We start from the raw sequence: 19366 nt of genomic DNA on the forward strand, positions 1-19366 counted from the left end.
AAACAAAGATTAAAAAGGCCAACATTTATTTTAAAGAAGCAAAGAAGAGGAGAGAGATAGCCAGGAAGAGAATGAGAGACAGCAAGATAAGAAAACTCAGCACAAACAAGCAAGATAAAAATAGCCTCTTGCCACTGTCCTTTTAAAATTACTTTCTATACTTGAGCCTAAGTGACAAGTGAAATCTCCTCTGTAATTTCCCATGTGTTCAGCTTAATGAATTTCCGGCAAATGGTTTCAGTATTGGAGGGCCAATTTCGACACTGTGGAGGAGGGGTTGGTGAGAAAATGAGGGGTATGAAAATAGACTAACTAATTGAGTCTAGAAACCAAATGAAGGGGTGATTGGAGGTATGTGAGAAGGAAGCCAAGTCTTGGAACTTGCTCGACATCAATAAGAACTGAGAATTAGTCTTGCTCTAGGTGATGTGACCATGTTTCCCTACATGCTATAGAAGGAGCCCAGAATACCAGAATGCCTTGCAATTATTCTTTGTACCACATTGACTACCTTTTAAAGAACTTCATCTGTTATACAGAGGGCATTATATTAATAATTTAATTTCAAGCATTGGAAAGAATAAAGAGACTCTAGCTCTTTCAGGTCCATATACCTTCTACACAGTAGGTATACATAAATGTTGAACCAAATCATTATGAGGGAGTCAAGTTAGAGAGAAGTATGAGAATGTACAGTCTATCTCTCTGCATCTTTTTGTGCTGCCCACCAAAATGCATTGTTTCTCTGTATACTGAGGAAGGAACTCTGAAAGGCCACAAGACCAAGAATAAAAAGTGCTTTCTAGAATTTAAAATTGGCAATGATCATGCAGCCCACAATTTTAATCAGTATTGCAGATCTTTAAGGTCCCCAAGTATGCCTTTCATTGTTGGTTGCTTTAACACCTTTATTGAGATATAATTCACATATATACAATCTACCCATTTAAAGTACAATTTACTTTACAATTAGTGGCTTTTATTATAGTCACAGATGTGTGCAACCAACACCACAATTTTAGGACATTTTCATCACCTCAAAAAGAAACCCCATAACCTTTAGCTATCCCCTTGTCCCCTCCTTGACCTAAGCAACCACTCCGCTCCTTTACTTTCTGTCTTTATAGATTTTCCTGTCCTGGACTTTCATTTGAATGGAAGTGATCAGTATATGATCTCGCTTCTTTAACTTAATGTAATGTTTTCAAGGTTCATTTAGATTGTAGCATGAATCAGTACTTCATTTCTTTTTATGGCCAAACAATATTCCACAGTATAGATACACCACATTTTATTTTGTCTATTTGTCAGTTAATAAACATTTGGGTTGTTTCAAATTTTTAGCTCTAATGAATAATGCTACAATGAATATTTGTGTACAAATTTTTATGTAGACATACATTTTCATTTTCTTGGGTATATACCTAGAAGCGGAATTGCTGAGTCATAAAGTAAGTCTATGTATAATAGTATGAGGAACTGCCAATAATGTTTTCCAATGTGGCTGCACCATTTTACATTCCCACCAGCAGTGTATGAGAATTCCAATTTCTCTATATCCTTGCCAATCCAACTATGCTTTTGAGGAATAAGGACCACTGCAGGGCCCTAGTAGAACTTTGGTATTACAGAGCAGCAGCAAGAATATTACAGGGATGCAAGAGAACTCCTTCTTCTACTGTAAGCCTTTGGGATCAGCTAGAGGGTATACTGCCATCTCTAGGACTCCCCAGGCTAAGTTAGCTGCCCCTGATATATGCCCAAGAATACCTACAGTGCTTATCTTTCTCCTCACCTAGACTACAAGCTTTAGGTAGGCAGGAATCTCTATTGCTCTGAGTTTATCTGCAGCACCTGAACAGGGTCTAGTAAATGGTAGATGTTCAGTAAATGTTGGATGACTGATTGACTAACTGAACAAATGATTAAATATATCTCTATTGATAATTCCTGTCCAGAGAGGAGAGGAAAAGAGCAGTCTCAGGTGCAAAAGTCTTCAAGTAAGGAAGCAAAAAGGAGAGGACAGATGAAGGAGAAAGGGAAAGGCAGGCAAGAAGATTAGGGACCTTTCATCTGGCTGCATTTATTTCCTAGAAATTTTCCCTTTTCTTTTTTGTTATTATTCCTGATAATTTTGTCTTTGCAAGTATTAAGAAACAAAAAGGTAGAAAAGTGGTTGATGTTGTAAGTAAAAGACCACATAAGTCAAATTACCAAAATAATTCAGAATTTAAAAGATGGGGATTAAGAAAGTTGACTCTAAAGGATTTTTTAACAAGGAAATGAAGAAATCATAATATTGGTTTTCCTCCAAAGGACACTGAATGGCCTATACCTATAAAAGTTGACCACACTTCCAGTATGACATGAGAACATGGCCCACCTCTCAGCTTTATTTATAATGGCTGGCCTTCCCTCCACACAAATCCTGCCTTCTCCCTGGAAGGATCTGTGAGTCCAGTTCTCTCCAGGTCATTTGGCCCCTCTCTCACCAAAGGCCCTAGTATCTCTCAATTACTTCCTATCTCTTCTCTGAAAGCACACATTCAAACTTCATCCTTCCTTTTCATGAATCCTTAGAGTAGCTCTGCCTTCTCCATTTTGTGTGTTTGGAAGGAAAGAAAGCAAAATATAGGAGATGCCAATTCAATTTCTCCTTTAGCAGAGCTCTGCAGGACAATTACCCACCTAATCTGCCCAGTTTTATAGCTCTCATAACCCTCCTTTATGAACACACAGTGACAGCTGGATATGGGCATTGATTATGGCAGCAGTCTTCAGCCACATTCCTATTTAACTGCAAAGCAGAGCTCCTGCCTACCAGCCCAGCATTGATCATGTGACATTTTTAATTACTGTATTTATGTAAGCCTTTTTCCTACCAGAGCCCATGTCCAACTTCATGAAGACTGGGAAGGATTTGTGCTTGCCACTTTTGAGGCTCTCTGGCCTTAAAGCCTAGGGTCTCTTGCTGGAATCAATGTAGGACTTTGGGCTTTCTCAGTGGAGTTCTGCGAGGGTTGGGGTGCACAGGAAGCATGTATTTTCCATCACAAAATAGCTGAGGAAATAGCATGATGACAAGGGCATTGGCTGATTCCCAGGGGCTCCCCAGACAAAGATGCCAGGAGCAAAAGATCAGCAGAGCCGGTAGGCTGGAGGGAGGGTAGGAGGAACGAAGTGGGTACAGACTTTGAATTACAGAATGGATTTAGGAATTAGTGCTGCTGGGCCTTGCCCCTCTGGGCCTCAGCTTCATCAACTGTTCAGCAGGACAGAATCGTATTGACTCCAATTAGTGTGGGAAGGTTTAGTGTTCAAAAGAAATGCTGATAACCTGGAGGGCAGGCAATCTGTGTAGACCAAGGATGTGGCTTATTTGGCTGTGCCACAGTGAAAGGCAAGTCTGGCAGAGAAAGCCAGTATTTTTTAGCTCCTGCAGTTCAGCTAAGGATTCCACTGCAGGGCCCCACGGATGTGGTCCCGCAGATTAGGCTGTGACAGGCATAATCTACCCGAAAACCTCCTGGAGAGATCCTGAAAACCGAGGTGACCTGTGTGGGTGGGAGATCCATTGGCTGGATGACAGAACTTCTGAAGAAAGTCAGAAAGAGAACCTGCGTGGGAGGTGGAAAAACCGTGGGCTGAGCTTACAGGAACTGAAAGGCGCCACACGTGTGACAGGAACGAGCGGCGCTCGGTGTGACGTTCCTCCAGGACACCTCAGGTTTTCTCTTCAGCAGCTCCAAACCAGCGCCCTTTCCAGGCGTAGGTAACAAATAGGAAGGGTGTCAAAGAAACGTAGACCTTGTTCAAATTCCCACTCTTTGTCTTCCGGGGTCTGGAGCTCCTACAAAGAGTTTACTCACCACAGCCGCAGCTTTCGCGCTTTTCTAAACCGGCCTTTCCTGGGCGGGGTTTATGAGCCCCGCCCACTGATGGCCCGCCCAGTAGCCGCCCCGGGGAGGAGCTCCCCTCGGCTCCCGGCTGCCCTTTCCCCTGCGGCCTCTATCTGAGCTGCAGTGTCCCCGCCGAGCTCCGGACACGTGCGGGTGAGTAAGGGCCAAGTGGGGAGAGGTCTTGGAGGTTTACGAGCCAGGGGCGAGAGGCAGCTGTGAGGAAGCGTGTTCCGAGGCACAGGACGAAACTGGAGTTCGCTCCATCGTGACCCCAGTTTTGCAGGGCATCTTGAAGAGATGCTGGGGGATCATACCCCAAGAGCCGCCCCCTGTTTTCTGCCATCCCTATTGTCCCTGAAGAGTCACCTAGAGCCGGTCTCGGAGAGCCTCTCTCCCCAGGCGCCGGGACCAGGGACTTGGGGAAGGTTTGCGAGGAACACGTGTTCAGGCGGAGTTCTGTCAGTCCCCTTCAACCCCAGCCCCAAAAAGCGACAGGCCATTTTTAGATTCGTTTTTAGGCCTAGGTCATGATCCCCGTCTATTTTCCTTTTCCTCTTAAATTGTTTGGAGGCATTTAGGAGTGAAATTAGAGGATGGCTGGGGAAAAAAGTATGGTTTTAGATACCCTCACCTTATATAAATAAGGGTGACTGGGTACGAATGTTTATTATCATTTTTGTAAACATTGCTTTTAACCAGTAGTTGAGGTCGTTAACAGGAATGGCAACCTAACTGCCTCCAGTTGCTTTTGCACCCATTACTACGTCCAATTATTTTTCTAAAGTGCTGCTTTTATTGTTCTTCAAGAGGTACTATAACTGAGGCCCTCCTGATCTAGTTTTAACCTGCCTTTCCACTTTTTACTGCCCATTGCTCTCCCAGGATATCTTCCCCTCTTTTCTCACTAGTATTCATATCTCCTTGCCTGGAATACAGCTCCTGATAATAGCAAGAGTTTACAGAGTACACAGTCTGTATCAGATATTATCCTATGAGCTTAATTATATTCCATTTAAATCTCCCAACCACCCTGTGTACAAAGTACTGTTAATACCTTCATTCTATAAATGAAGAGACTGAAGTTACAGAGAGGTTAAGTTTCTTGCCCGCTATCACTTGGCTTTTAGGTGACAGAGCCAAACTTCCTGATATTTTTTGATGAGGTTATTAATTTGCTGCTATTGAACTGTATGCAAGTAAAAATGACATATGAAAATAAAGCTAACCAAGGTAAAGCTATTTGTTTTATTGTCTGCTATTGGTTTTGTGGCTTAGGCCTCACTGTTTTGGCGGGGGGGGGGGGCGGTCTTGAATTCCACACAGGTGTTCACTAACTGTTGGCTGACTCTAACCTAGAGTGTTTTGATTGCAGAGGTGCCAGCTGTGTACTTTGGGCAGATGCAGCCCCAGGTGAGTGGGAGACTCCTTTACCTACATTTGGCCCCAGCTGTAGGCAGCTGCCTAGGTTGCCATGTACCTAGGCATGTGTTACACTGCTGGGAGAACAGCAGCCAATAGCTGGTTGGCATTCTGGGCCTAGTTCATGCCAACTCTGTTGTTAACTATACCAGAGTGCCAGCATAGTTGCTTATTCATTAAGTTAAATCTGTAACAGCATGACTTTACAGGGAGAAACCTAAACATCCAGACCTTTCTGAATGGTTCTGGTCTGACAGGTTTGACTAGTATGAAGTTCCTTGAATCATAACTTGGAAACAAAACAAAGGTAATCAGGCCATGGAGCGATATGTAAGTAGAGAGGAAAAGTTGGGCTTTTATTTTTTGAGTCCCTACCAAGTGCTCAAAAGGCCTTATATAGGGTGGAAGTCAATGGAATTTATGCTAATTTCACTGAAATCAAAGTTCATTTCTCCAGCTCTCCCACAATACAAAGCTAGCTACAATCCCTTTGTAGAGGGACTTCATAGCTATAGTTACCTGTCAGAATGTCATGTCTTACAAGGAAATGTTACTGTAAATTTGTTTTTAAAATTATAGGCATTCTTCTTTAGCTCATTAATAAAATGTAAAAATAGCAATTGATTGAGGGGCTCTAGATACTAGGCCTAAATACTAATTTCTGCTTTAGGTTAACAGAATATTCTTGTTAGTTTCTTACTGATTTTCAGGAGTGAACAGAGTTGTTGCCACTTTTTGGAGCAGTAAATATTGAGTCCCCTTTGTAGTGACTTTGTTTTGGAATGCTAATGTTCTGAGAAGAGATGCTTCTCAGTTCTAGGCAAATATTTATCACTCAGGGTGATGTTGGAGATTGTAGAGTAGGGTTGACTTAATTGCTGCTTATGTGACATCCTAGTTTCTACAGGAGGAACTGGTGAGGATGTTGGGAGGCAGAGGAGTTATTTATCAAAGTTAGTTTTGTTCTATTAATTGACTTTCCCTTTAAAGAATTCTCTTAGCTAAATGTTGAGTGCTTTGTGTGAATCCCTCAGATGTTCATTGTGAATAGCCTTTTACATATGGGTTTTTAATATGAGTAATAATCTAGAGGGCTTGGGGGATGTTTAGCTTTAATGGTAACAGACAAGAAAAACGTAAGTAATGGGAAATAAAATAATGGCTAAGGATATAAAAAATATGGTAAATCATAAATGGCCGGCAGCATTCTGTTTCCATCCCTACAGAAAAGCAATCTTAGGAACTAGAGTGTTGAATGCTGACATCTTTTTCTTTTTAGGATGACTTGAAAGTAGGGCATCCTTGGCCCTCCTGAAGAGAGATTAGTGACAGGTGGACAGTTGTGCATGGAGCTACCAGGTAATTGTCCCTACTCATTCCAACATTGACTGTGTGCCAGATTTGTTAGTTGGAATTCATCAGGAAACAACTGGGAGGCAAAATCAACTATATTTGCCCCTTAAAAATTTGGCCTCTGGGCAGTAAAATGCTGAGTAGGATTTTGGTGATTATGGTCTGAAGGCATGTGGGATCTTTGGGATTATCTGTATCATTCCATCTGAGGAAATTATGAGATTATAAATTCCATGAGAAAAAGGATAGTATCTCTTGCCTTGTTCACTGCTACATCCCAAGCACAGTGTCCAGCACATGCTAGAACTCCCTGAATATTGGATAAGATGACTGAAGGCATGGGAAGGGAGTTCCTGTTTCCAGTTTTGTTTAAAGGATTTGACAGCAGGGTCTGCAATCAGTGCTTCCAGGCCTCTGTTCTGTAGTCAACATTCAATTCATGGGGATACCTATATCCATGTCTTCTACATGGGGTAGCTGGATATCTGAAACCAAATAGGAAAACTGTTTCAGGAATCATCCAGCGGTTGTCAGCTATCCAGGCTAGTGTGATGCCTTGGATGGTGTTACACTGTTGGAAGAGCAAATGCTGCCTTTGTTAAGGTCTGGCTCCGGCTCTGTTTTGGTGTTGTGGCTCAGTACCTTTGGGCAGTATTTTGTACCTCTGAGAGTGGAGTAACTCCTTCTATGGAGTTGGTCCTAGTCTGGGTGCAAACAGTTTTTTCCGTTAGAAAAGCACCCTGTCTTAAGGATAGCCTGTCATTCCTTTCCTCTTTGAATCCTAGACGCCTTCACCTGAGTGAGAAATCTTCAATCCATTGGGACCTCAGATGTCTAGACTGCCCTTTGTGACACCAAGATAAGTAATGTATGTAGTCTGTTTGCCACGTAGGTCCTAAGTAACTCTCTTCAGCTCAGATAGATGGTGTGGAATAATAGAAAAATACATACATACATTTTATAAATATATATACACACATACATTTTATATATATACATGTATGTGTATGTGTGTATATATATATATATGCCCTGGTTCCTGGCACATAGCTCCTAAAACCCTTGTATTTCCTAAGTGATCAGAACACCAGGAGCATCTTTAGTTATAATATTTGGACTTTGAATCTGGTTCCTGATAATGAGCTCTTAAACTCTTAAGATTTCTAGGAATGTCTTCTGTTTTCATCAGTCTAGTCCCCAGAAAGACCAGGCAATGACCAGAAGCTTGGAATTTTCATCATCACCGCCTCCCCTGCTCCCCCACCACCACCACATAAGACACATACCCATTCTCCAGAGAGGGGAGAGGGGTTAGAAATGGAGTTAATGATCACACATACAGGATGAAGCCTCCATAAAATTTCAATAGTATGAAGTTCAAAGAACTTCCAGGTTGGTGAACATGTGGAGGTTCTGGAAGAGTGATACCCCTTCCCTTGTAACTTGTCCTACACATCTCTTCCATCTGGATGTTCATCTGTATCTTTATCATATCCTTTTATAATAAACAGTAAGCTGTTTTCCTGAGCTCTTTGAGCCACTCTAGCAAAAATTAGTCATCTCACAGTCAGAGTTTGTGAGAATCTCTGAATTAAAGACTATCTGTCAGAAGCATAGGTTAACAACCTGGACTTGTGATTGGCATCTGAAGTGGAGAAGGGGCAGTCTTGTAGGATGGTGCCCTTATCCTGTGGGATCTGAAGTTATCTCTAGGTGTCGATAGTCAGAATTGAGTTAGATTATAGTACACCTCGATAGTCAGAATTGAGTTAGATTATAGTACACCCAGCTGGTGACAAGATTTGCCTTGTGGGAAACCACCCCCGCCACCTCCAAATCTGTCAGAAGTATGGAGAGTATAGTAGTAGTATGAGAATAAAGGAAAAAAACAGCAAGAATGAGGTTTTCTTTATAGGTAGAAAACTTAAAATTTGAAAAAATTATGGGGTGTACTAGAATTTAGAGAAGAATGCTTAAAGCCCAAGACTTAAACTAAGCCCTCATTTTATAGAGCTCTGCTGAGCAATACATGTTTCTTTAAACTGAGAAATAAAATACACATCTTCATCTCAGTATCTAGTACCTATTGGCCAGCTCAGAGAACATTCCCACCAATGCAGAAAGTTTTATACACTGTTGTTCTAGAGCAGGGGTTGGCAAACTTCCTGTAAAAGGCCAGATACTAATTTAGGTCTGTGCACCATAGTCTCTTTTGCAGCTAAACTCTGCAGTTGTGGTGTGCAAGCAGCCATAGTTAAAATGTCACCAAATGAGAATTAATGTGTTCCAATAAAACTATGGATACTGACATTAGAATTTCATAAAATTTTCAGGGTCACAACAAAAAATTTTCCCCAACCATTCTAAGCTTGGGGGCCTTTCAAAACCAGATGGTAGGCAAGAATTACCCCTATTCTAGGGAATGAAATTCAGGCTTTGAGTGTTGACAACTCATTAGTGATACACTGAGGGCCAGTACCAACATGTGTTCCTAAAAAATTACATATTATCAATACCTTTGCCTTATAGCAAGCCTTTACCATATAGTGTTAAACTCTTCACCTTTTAGAGGACTGAGGTGAGATTAGTAAATTAGTGGTAGGATAGTCCTTATTTCTTGTGTTTGGAATTTTTGTGATACTTTTTCCTTGGCTTTTTTTTTTTTTTTTTAAATGGAGGTACTGAGGATTGAATCCAGGACCTACCACTGAGCTATTTCCCTCTCCGTGCTGTGTGTGTGTGTGTGTGTGCTTAAACTGGCAATGAACCAAAGAATGGGTTATTTATATCACAATAGTTCTCTCATCTTTTAACGTACATCTAAGGAAGAGGTCCTAAGAAAGAACAGCAGTCTTCAGTTTTCAGCAGAGCCTAATCACAACCTCACAACCTAGGTAGTGAAATAGAAATGGCCTCTCAGGAAAGAGGAAAATTTTATACATGATGAACAGCCAGAGTTTAAAATCTGGTATCTCAAGTTCCTTTGAGCATACAGATTGCTTTCCTGAGCATGGTAAAGCTACCCAGGTGCAGGGAGGGGCCCCTATGTTGTCACTTACTTGAAAAGGGAAAATTCATTTGGTGTTTGCATGTGTTCAATACCCCAAGAGGTTTCAGTGGCTTAATCATGCACATTAAAATAATTTAATGGGATTTCCTACTTGATAAGTGAAGTTAATTAGTCACCTACTACTCCCTGTTGATTTAATTTTTTTAATTTCCTGGTGAGTCTAAGAAGATGAAGTAACACATTTCAAAGTAGCTTTTTATCCATCTTTTTCTTCATCACCCTTTTCCCATGCTTCAATGAAAACTGAAATTGTACTGGCAGGGTTATTGGTCTGTAAATTTCCAAGCTGCCATCTCCTGCCATAGATAGCAGTTAGTAAACAAAAGTGCTCCTTTTTGTTGCTCTGTTCAAGTTTCAGGTCCTGTACCATATTAACAGGGAAAATTAACGCATGATGACTAGGGGGCCCTGAGTATTAAGTGCTATCCATGGTTCCTGTCAATAATTTATTTCCCTTTCAGGGATGAAAGAAACTACTGTTGTGGAACTTTTGCACTGAAATTTTGGATCATGTCTCAGATTTTAATCAGGAAAACAAAATTCCAGAGATAAATTCTGCAGGCCCCAAAAGGACACAAAAAAGTGGCTCAGTGTCTAGGAACCCACGCAAAAGAGAAAACAACCTGGTAAGAAACAAATTAAGAACCTGAAAGAGTGACAATGACGCCTGTGAATCTTGTTGCTTAATTAGGGCTTTATGAACAGCTCCATTAATGGACCTGGTCAGTATTTTGGTAAACAATTTCACTGAATTAACAAATCAACTGTAATACTTAAAATGTCTGCTTAGCAACACCTTTCTCTACTGCTATTTAGGAACACTTCTAATGAGTCAACTTGCTAGGTTGTATGTTTTTCAATTTAGGATCCTCAATCCTGGGTCAAAGGAGCCCCTGTTATTTTGGCTCTCCCAGTTCTCCATTAAAGGCCCTTTGGGGTGTAAGAACATTCTATACTGCTTTTTAAGGTTAACTTCTACCTGGGAAAGGGGTGATAAAGTGAACCTTGAAATTTATTTTATTTTAGAATAGTTGTAGATATACAGAAATGTTGTAAAGACAATACAAAGAATTCCCCTGTACCCTGCACCCAGTTTCTCCTAATATTAACACCATATATTAGTATAGTACACTTGTCACAATGTGCTAATATTAATACATTATTATTAATAAAGTCCATACTTTATTCAGATTTCCTTAGTTTTCACCCTTATCTATTACAAGATCCCACTGAGGGTATCTGTCATTATGTCTCCTTAGGCTCCTCTTGGCAGTGCCAGCTTCTTAGACTTATCTTGTTTCTGATGAGCTTTGAGTCATGTATTTTGTAGAATGCCCTTCAATTAGGATTGAGTTTTTCCATAATTAGGCTGGACTTAAGGGATTTTGAAAGGAAGACCACAGAGGTAAAATGTCATTCTCATCACTTATCGAGAGTACGTAATAGCAACATGACTTATTACTGTTCATGTTATCCTTGATCACCTGGCTGAGATCTTATTTGCCAGGTTTTGCCTCTGTACAGTTACCCCCTCTACCCAGTACAGTGCTCTTTGGAATGAAGTCACTGTGCAGCCCACACTTAAGAAGAAGGATGTTGTGCTGTTCTTGAGGATAGAATGGCTACATCAGTTAACTGGAATTCTATAGAAAGAAATTGGTCTCTTCCCACATTTATTATATTTATTTATACCACTATGGACTCTTCAATATTTTATACTTATGGAAATAATCCAGTAATACTTAATTTTGCTCAAAGTGTTCCATCTTTGGCCACTGGGAGCTTTTTCAGTTGGTTCCTATATCCCTTTGATATGCCCCCATCATTGTGGCGTTGTTGATGTTTTTAAACACCTGTCACTTTATGGCACTAAATGATGCTCCAGGTTCATCTTATATCTTTACTGTCCCAGAGCCAGCCATCTATCCAAGGAGTCCTGGTTCCTTTATTGGAGAATGGTATTAGGGAACCAAGATCTGGGCACTAGATGTGCTCTAAATATTGAGGTGGTGTTGGCTTCTAGGCCCTGTCAGCTGATAGAACAATACATGTATGCTAACCAGGATCCTTGTCATCCTATATTCTATAAACATAATGTTTTTAATATTCAACATGTCTTGTTCTATGGTCTTTGTTTATTCTGTTTCATACAGAATAGTGGTTGAACCTGTTGTCTTTTATAGTGGGTGCTGTAGTCTCCAAAGGACTGATGATTTTTACCCTGAGTTCACAGTACAGATGGGAATTTTGTATCAGCTACTGGTAGAAGGGAGGAGCCAAGACCAGGCCCTAGTGAACTAATGAGTGGAAGGACAGGGTAGATGTCCTCAAGTCACAGAGCCTCAGAGTTAGAATCTAGGCTTCACCAGAATGGCAGACAGTAGATCTAACTCTCCTTCTCCTCACTTGTAATTCTCTAGAGGAGAAATCCAGGAGCTAATGGTTACAATATGCTGGGCACCCCAAGAAAGTTCTTTGTCAGCGTATGCTGACCCTACTTCCATGGTACTCTACCCTTTTCTGAGCTGGGCTTCCATTTCTTGCCCTTGTATAGTAGGGCCCAATCATGATCTGTTCCTCCAGGGGACTCTTTATATATAGTTTCTCAGATCCCTAACCTCCCTCTGATTGGTGTACATAATATCCCCAGGGCTGGGTTAATAACCTATGCAATTTACTCGTCTTGTCAGAAGACTGGTCGTTTAACTCATAGCCTTTTTACGGGCTTACAGCTTTTATTAAATTTGGTTGTTTTTAACTTATTTATTTTGAGGGGGAGAGGTAATTAAGTTTATTTATTTATTAATGGAAGTACTGAGGATTGTACCCTGGACCTCTTGCATGCTAGGCATGCACTCTACCACTGAGCTATACCCTCCCCCCTACAGCTTTTATTAACTGAACTCCATGCTAGATATTGGGGATAAGTGATAAATAAGATGCAGTCTAGCCCTCTGTTTACTATGCTCAGATTCCTTTCTGGCCACATTGGTTTTTTTAAAGGTTTACCTCACTCCTACATAGGCAAGCAGCCTCAATTCTACTGACAGCCAACTAAAGAGCCTCAACTGGTAAATATTAGTATGTCATAATGTATCTAGTATAGATAAGGCCAAAGGCATATCCTAATTTTTAACAATAACCCAGTAAGGACAATGAGAGTGCTGATTTTGTTTTGTTTAATTAAAAAAAAAAAGGTTTCCAAATCATTTTCTAGTGGACTGTAAAGATATAACAGTGAGTAATTATTTGAAAGTAAAGTTAGCTTCAAAAAATATGATATGAAAATAATGGAACTGCAGAGATTTGTTCAAATTTGAAACATCTGTTAATTAAAACAGATGTGTGGCCTTTTAAACTTTTTGATAATCTGTAAACGTTTTTATGGTTAAGAAAATCTGTGAAACATATTTGCAAATTCTAACTTGCAGAACCTTTCTTGCTAGCATTCTCCTACTGACAAGTAGGTGCCAGGATAAAACTTATAACCAGATTCAAATTTTAACATGTTTACACTGGAGCTCTATAAAAATAATCTTTGAATCTATGGTTTTGTCATTTTAGGATATTTATGTAAAAACACTCCAGGACATGTGGCACCATAGAATATTGGCATTTACTACATGTTGACTGTGTACCAGAACTGCTAAATTCATTCTACACATTTCTTAATCCTCTCAACAGTCCTACAGGGTACCTGCCGTTATTTGCCCAAGGTCACCCAGTTGGTGCAGGACCTACTGAGGTGGTCACTGAATCTGACTTCAAAGCTAGTGATTGGTTTGAGGCTTTCATGTATAGTTCCTTTCCAACTAATTTTCATCAATAGCTTCAATCATCAACCTCATTCACTCTAACATCTTCCAGGGACTACTGAAATGCCTGTCTTCTTCCAGTCTCTTAACACATTTAACAAATGCCACATACTTTGTTTCAGGCCATCAGTATCTTGGCCACTATTACTGTAGCTTGAGGAGGCTTCCTTTCGCTTTTAACATATGTAGAACATATACAGACATAGCCTTTAGCCTTTTTTTTAAATTGCCTTTAGCCTTGCTTTAAAAGGAGTTTCCATGTATCTCATTCTTTTCATAACACTCATGAGTCTCAGGTTTTTTTAAATGTCCCTCTGGAAGGCCTTAATGGGTCACACATCCCCACCCCTAGTCTTGGGGATGCTCAGAGGAACTTGGGATCCCAGATTCTAAACTCTGGCTATTTATCATATATACAATTTTCCTCTTTCCTTAGGGGCCATTTCTATTTCGCTACCTAAATAGTCTGTTATATGTCAGTGCATGTGCTACTAAACTATGGCCTCAATGAGAGGGTCAGAATAGGAATCTCAAAGACATTTAAAAATTTCTCAAGGATTTACATTTTTAGAGGATGGGATTGATGTTGGATTCTCTTTTGTTTGCATATATGGTGTATATCTGCTAAATTAGAAGCATAAAGACTTTAGTAGAACAACACTGTAGATCAACTATACCTCAATAAAAAAAAAGAACCTAAATTTTAAAATAAAAAAAAGGCTTTAGTAGATACACATTATAAACAAATCATTATATAATAATACAACATAGAAGTCATGCCTAGATTATTTGAAGAATACATCAAAAATATTTCCAATTAATTGATCTCAGTAAAAGTTACATGATGTCCCTACATGCTAAAAGGACATTTATTAAAATTGCTGAGAATCAAAATTCCAAACCTGATAAAATACATCTTACTCTGGAAGCCTTTGTGATGCTTAAAAGGGAAACCCTAGAAGTATTCTCATCAAAAGAGAAAACTTTATTCAAAGATACTAAGGTACTATCAAAGGCAATTAGGTAGAAGAAAATAAATGTATAAATGGGGAAAGAGGTAAAAATTAGTTGTAGATGGTAAATTGACGTAAGTACTATGTGAGTCAACTGAAAATTCATTGAAGTAGCAAGTAATCAGTTTGAGGATACAATGGAAGGAAAATAAAGTTAGGAATAATTATAGGGACATAAGTTATCTATGAAGAAAATATTAAAAGAATGACAGACACAAAAGAGATCTTAAATGGTTGTCATACAATGTCTAATAAATCTCAACATAAAGATAATTGTAAAGAAAACTAAATTTATTAAAATCCTTAAAAAAATAACCTTGTTATTTTTGGAAATAGGCAAGTTGATTCTAACATTGTTATTATTAAAACCATAATATGAATCATTATGAATAATATAACATTATAAGTGTCATAGAGGAAAACTAATCCTACTTGATGTTAAAACATTATAAAAAGAATAAAACGGTACTGGCATCTGAATCGATTACTCTATGAATGGAACAAATAAGAGTACAGAAATATACCCTGAGACACAAATTTAAAATGTACAAGAAGACAACAATGTATCTATATTTTTAAAAAATTGTGTAGTGGCTTTGCCTTCTAAGTGAAAAAACAAAATAAAGATTTAAAAAGAATAGATGATGTATCTAGATTTTAAAAAATTCTGTATGGAAAAACTTGAACAAAACCAGTAAGAAATGTTTGCAAAGCGTTACTTTTTTAAAAATACATTTCCTATAAATCAAGAGGTAAAGGTTTAACAATGGGCAAAAAATATGAACAGTTAAAATATGCTGCTTAACCCTAGGTTATGCAAGTACAATCTATAGTTAGAATTCCATTTTCCAGCAATCAGATTTCCAAATAGATTTTGATAAATTATCAAAGGAATAGGAGAACTGGCATTCTCATTCTCAGAGTAAATTGGCATAATATTTAAAGGAGGCACTCTAATTTTTAAACTTAAAAATGACTACACTCTGACTAAGCAATTCCAATGAAATCAAAAGAATATTTTGTGACATGTGAAAATTAAATGAAATTCTAATGTTTATACCTTTTACAACATAATCATGTTCATTTATTGACCAGTTGTGGCTGCTTTTGCACCACAATTGCAGATTATCTCTGACAGACTCTTTGGCCCCCGAAGCCTAAAATATCTTTTGGTCCTCTACAGAAATACTCCCTGACCACTGCTCTAGAGCAGCACTGTATGATAAATATTTCTGCAATGACAGAAATGACAGCCAAGCTGTCCACTAGCTAAATGTAGATAGTAAGATTCAGAAAATAGGTGTGACTTACGGCTACTGGACATCAGACAGTATAGGTCTAGGAACTGAGGGGTTTATTTTAAGCTGCACATAGACTTACATGTATGGAGTAGTGTGTACAGGAATTTAATATTACTGCTTTAAATAGAAAATAGGAAAATACCTAAATTGTCCATTGGAAGACCATTGATTAAATAAATTTTTTTACCATCAATATAGTGGGATACTAGGCATTCTTACTGAAAGATAGTCAAGAAAGTAAGTAAAATAAGAAAAATGTCTTTAATGTAAAGCTTTGCTTAGTGTATCACTGCATAATAAACCACTTTAAAACTTTGTATTTAAAAGCAGTATTAAAATTCTGTGGGTTGATTGGGCTTACCTGGTTGGTTGTGTTGTTCCACACAGGCTTGGCTAGGCCTATAGCCATCTGGAAGCTTCACTTTGGTTGGCAGATGCCACTGGCTGTCACCTGGGAGCTCAGCTGGGGCTGCTGACTGAAGCACCTTGGTTCTTTTGATATGGCCTTTTCACATTGGGTGGGATTCTCACAGCATGTCAGTTGGGTTCCAAGAAGATACAAGCAGATCTTAGAAGTTACTTCTGTGTTCCATTGGTAAAAGCCAATTACAGGGCCCTTCCAGATGGCAGGTAAAGTGGAAACTGGTTCCACTATTCCATAAATATGGGAAAGAATTTGTGACAATCTTTAATTCACAATCACGTATGTACAAAATGTTTATATATTTATAGGAAATCCTTAAAGTACACAAGAAATGGTTGATAGTGGTTGCCTTTATGTAAGGGAATAGTGGTTGGGAAGTAATTTTTGTTCTTTGAATTTGATTATATGTATTCCTATTCAAAACCTCCTTTTTAAGCCCACTTCTGCTCTCTTGCCACTGTTAGAAGAGCCACTGGTTGATAGTTTTCTGTATTTTAGTACTGTGAAGTATTGAAATGACCTGGTTCTGGGACTTAAATCTATTAAAATAGTAGATGGGTAGACTACCAGGGGATTCTGAGACCACAGCTTTGCTGAAGGCAGGCCAATATAATGCACAAAAGCTCTGGATTTGGATTTATATAGAACTGAATTCAAATCCTGCCATTGTCACTAATTACATGACCTTAGGCAAGCTGCTTAATCTCTTATGTAAAACAAGAATAATAGTACTTTACTCTCAATTATAATGCAGCTGATAAGCTGCTTGGTGATTATGGTGTATCAAAATATATGTCCTCAATCAATATAACTCTGCTCTAAAAAGTATTCATTATCAGCTCAAATCTAGACTCTATCCTGTTGTCTTACACCAAACTTGTCATTTAGACCTTTCAAAGTCTCAGCACAAGTTTTGCTTTGTAGCCTCATTACCATCCCTGGTGTACCACACCCACTCCCAAGAAACCGAAATGTGAATAGAGCTATTGATCCATCTCTGCTCATAGCCAGGTCCAACTTGAGGCCAAACTCCTTGTCTGTTTATCAGACCGGGATCCTCAAGAGCTGGCAATTTGTCTTACCCATTATTGTATCCCCTCCCTTGTATTGTGTCCTTCGTGAAATAGGCATTTGATGACTGAAATCTTGCATAAAAACTTCTGTTTCCAGTGTGTCTTTTTGCTGTTGAGCCACTAAGCAGATCTTTAATAAATAATTACTTAATTGAAAAAGTTTGCCTTTTCTTCATACCATCACCAGATGGCATTACAGCCTTATACAAAAGCATGGTAAGTGCATATCTGAACTAAGACATACTCATGTTTCTGTCTCCAGAAGAGCAGACTTCAGTCTAAGAGCTGGGGGCAACATAAACAGAAGTCTTGACCAAAATCAATTGAAATAGAAGATTTACAGAGTAGAAAGCAGATCTGGTTTCAAGTGAAGGAGGACCCAAGTTTCACTGAACATTTAGGATCCCCCAAATTTCATTCTGAAGTTAACTATTTAGTGGGTTTAACCCTCTCATTCAGGGGAGCCCCAGTTCTGGATGCTTCTCAGACAAAGCCTGTAGATGATAACATACATGGAGATGTGAGATTACAGTTTCACTCTAAACAATGGCTATTTTTAAATTTTCCCTCCTGCAACTCTAGTCCTACCAACAGATGGCTTAGTCACGAAACTGAAGTCACCTGATTGTAATTCCTAATGAAAACTCAGCACCATCCTCTCAAATCGTCCTGTTACAGTAAAGGCATGTCTCCTTCAGATCCCACTAGTGTCCATTATGAATTAACCTTTCTCTCACCTGTTTTTTCACCTAATTCTTTCCTGATTTTAGTTGTGCTGAAAGTTTTCCCATACTAAAGCAAAAACCTTCCCCAGCCCTGCTTTCTCATCTCTTCATAGCCAACACTTCTCTGCATTGAGTAGTTTCCATCGCACCACTTTCCATACACTTAAGTACCTCCAGTCTGATTTCCTCTCCCACTTAACTAGAATTAAGTGTCCACATTGCTAAATCTTTTATAGATGTTTTCAGTCTTACTTTTGACACCTTGGTAGTATTTGGCCCTGTTGATCATTTCGTCCTTTAAGTACTTTGGCTGTCTAGGGAGTACAATTTCTGTGCCTCTCCCCTCTTCTCACATTTTTTTTTCTCCTCCGTCCCTGCATTTCTATCACTTTGTCTCTTTTGCCACTCAGCTCTACCTTCTCAGTTTCTCAAGGCTTGGTCCTAAGGCCTCTTTACCCCTCCATCCCCCGCTTTGAACTCCCATTCATTTATGTTATTAACTCAAAATTTGCCACTAACCCACACCCTTTTCCCCTGAGCTCAAGACCCATAAATGCAGCTCCTTTAAAATCGATGCCAAACTCAACTAGCCTTATCTCCCCAACTATTCCTTTTCCAGTGCTGCTCAATAGCGCTGCTAACCAATGAGCTGTCATTCATCCATACTTCCATATCCAATCAAGTTAATGCCTTGCCTTTTGTCCTAAATGATGTTTAGTTTTCTAACGGTCTCTTTTCTCCATCTTTCTCCCCTCCACTATCCTCACAGTGGACCCAGAATTATTTTTCAAAGACGCGAATCTGATTCAGCACACTCAAGATTTTTAAAATTTGAGGGCTATTAGTCTGATTTGTAGTCACTAATTTACCCCAGGTGTCAGATGACTGCCGCTCTGCATTTAAATTTGAAACCCCAGGGAAATGGCCTTTCCTCCAGCCTTATCTATACAATTTTTCAAAGTCAGCCTCAGGGTTTTCACACGTGCTATTCCTTTGCTCAGAGGGGACTTGTCTCAATACTTTACGTTTAAATTCTCCAAATGGCGGCGGCGGCCTTTTCGACGGGATGGGTTTTCACCATCTTCCGCCTCAATGACCCTCCACAGAATTCTAAGATTAAAAACCAGGCAAAATGTTATCGGTCCCCACTTCCTGCCCCCAACACTCGTTGGCAAATAATCGAAGAACACCAGAGAGGATAGAAATAGGGTCTAAGCCAGGGACCCCCGCGACTCGCTTCTAATGCATACACTTATTTAAATTTTGCAGTACGC

The 19366-nt window shown here is 39.3% G+C and overlaps 1 long non-coding RNA gene and 1 other non-coding gene across 3 annotated transcripts; both read left to right on the forward strand.

The window, feature by feature from the left end:
- The first annotated feature begins 3970 nt into the window (after positions 1 to 3970).
- Positions 3971 to 17526, forward strand: LOC135321010 (uncharacterized). 2 transcript variants are annotated; one of them, XR_010380376.1, is made up of 6 exons: positions 3971 to 4052; positions 5272 to 5309; positions 6598 to 6677; positions 7457 to 7539; positions 10203 to 10367; positions 16258 to 17526. It is a non-coding gene; the product is annotated as an uncharacterized LOC135321010 (long non-coding RNA). The 2 variants fall into 2 exon arrangements; XR_010380377.1 differs by lacking the exon at positions 10203 to 10367.
- On the forward strand, positions 7191 to 7390 carry LOC116152368 (small nucleolar RNA SNORA74). Its single transcript, XR_004136007.1, has one exon. It is a non-coding gene; the product is annotated as a small nucleolar RNA SNORA74 (small nucleolar RNA).
- Positions 17527 to 19366: the final 1840 nt, after the last annotated feature.

The sequence above is a fragment of the Camelus dromedarius genome, chromosome 3, assembly GCF_036321535.1.
Source record: "Camelus dromedarius isolate mCamDro1 chromosome 3, mCamDro1.pat, whole genome shotgun sequence".
In the NCBI taxonomy this organism is placed as follows: Eukaryota; Metazoa; Chordata; class Mammalia; order Artiodactyla; family Camelidae; genus Camelus; species Camelus dromedarius.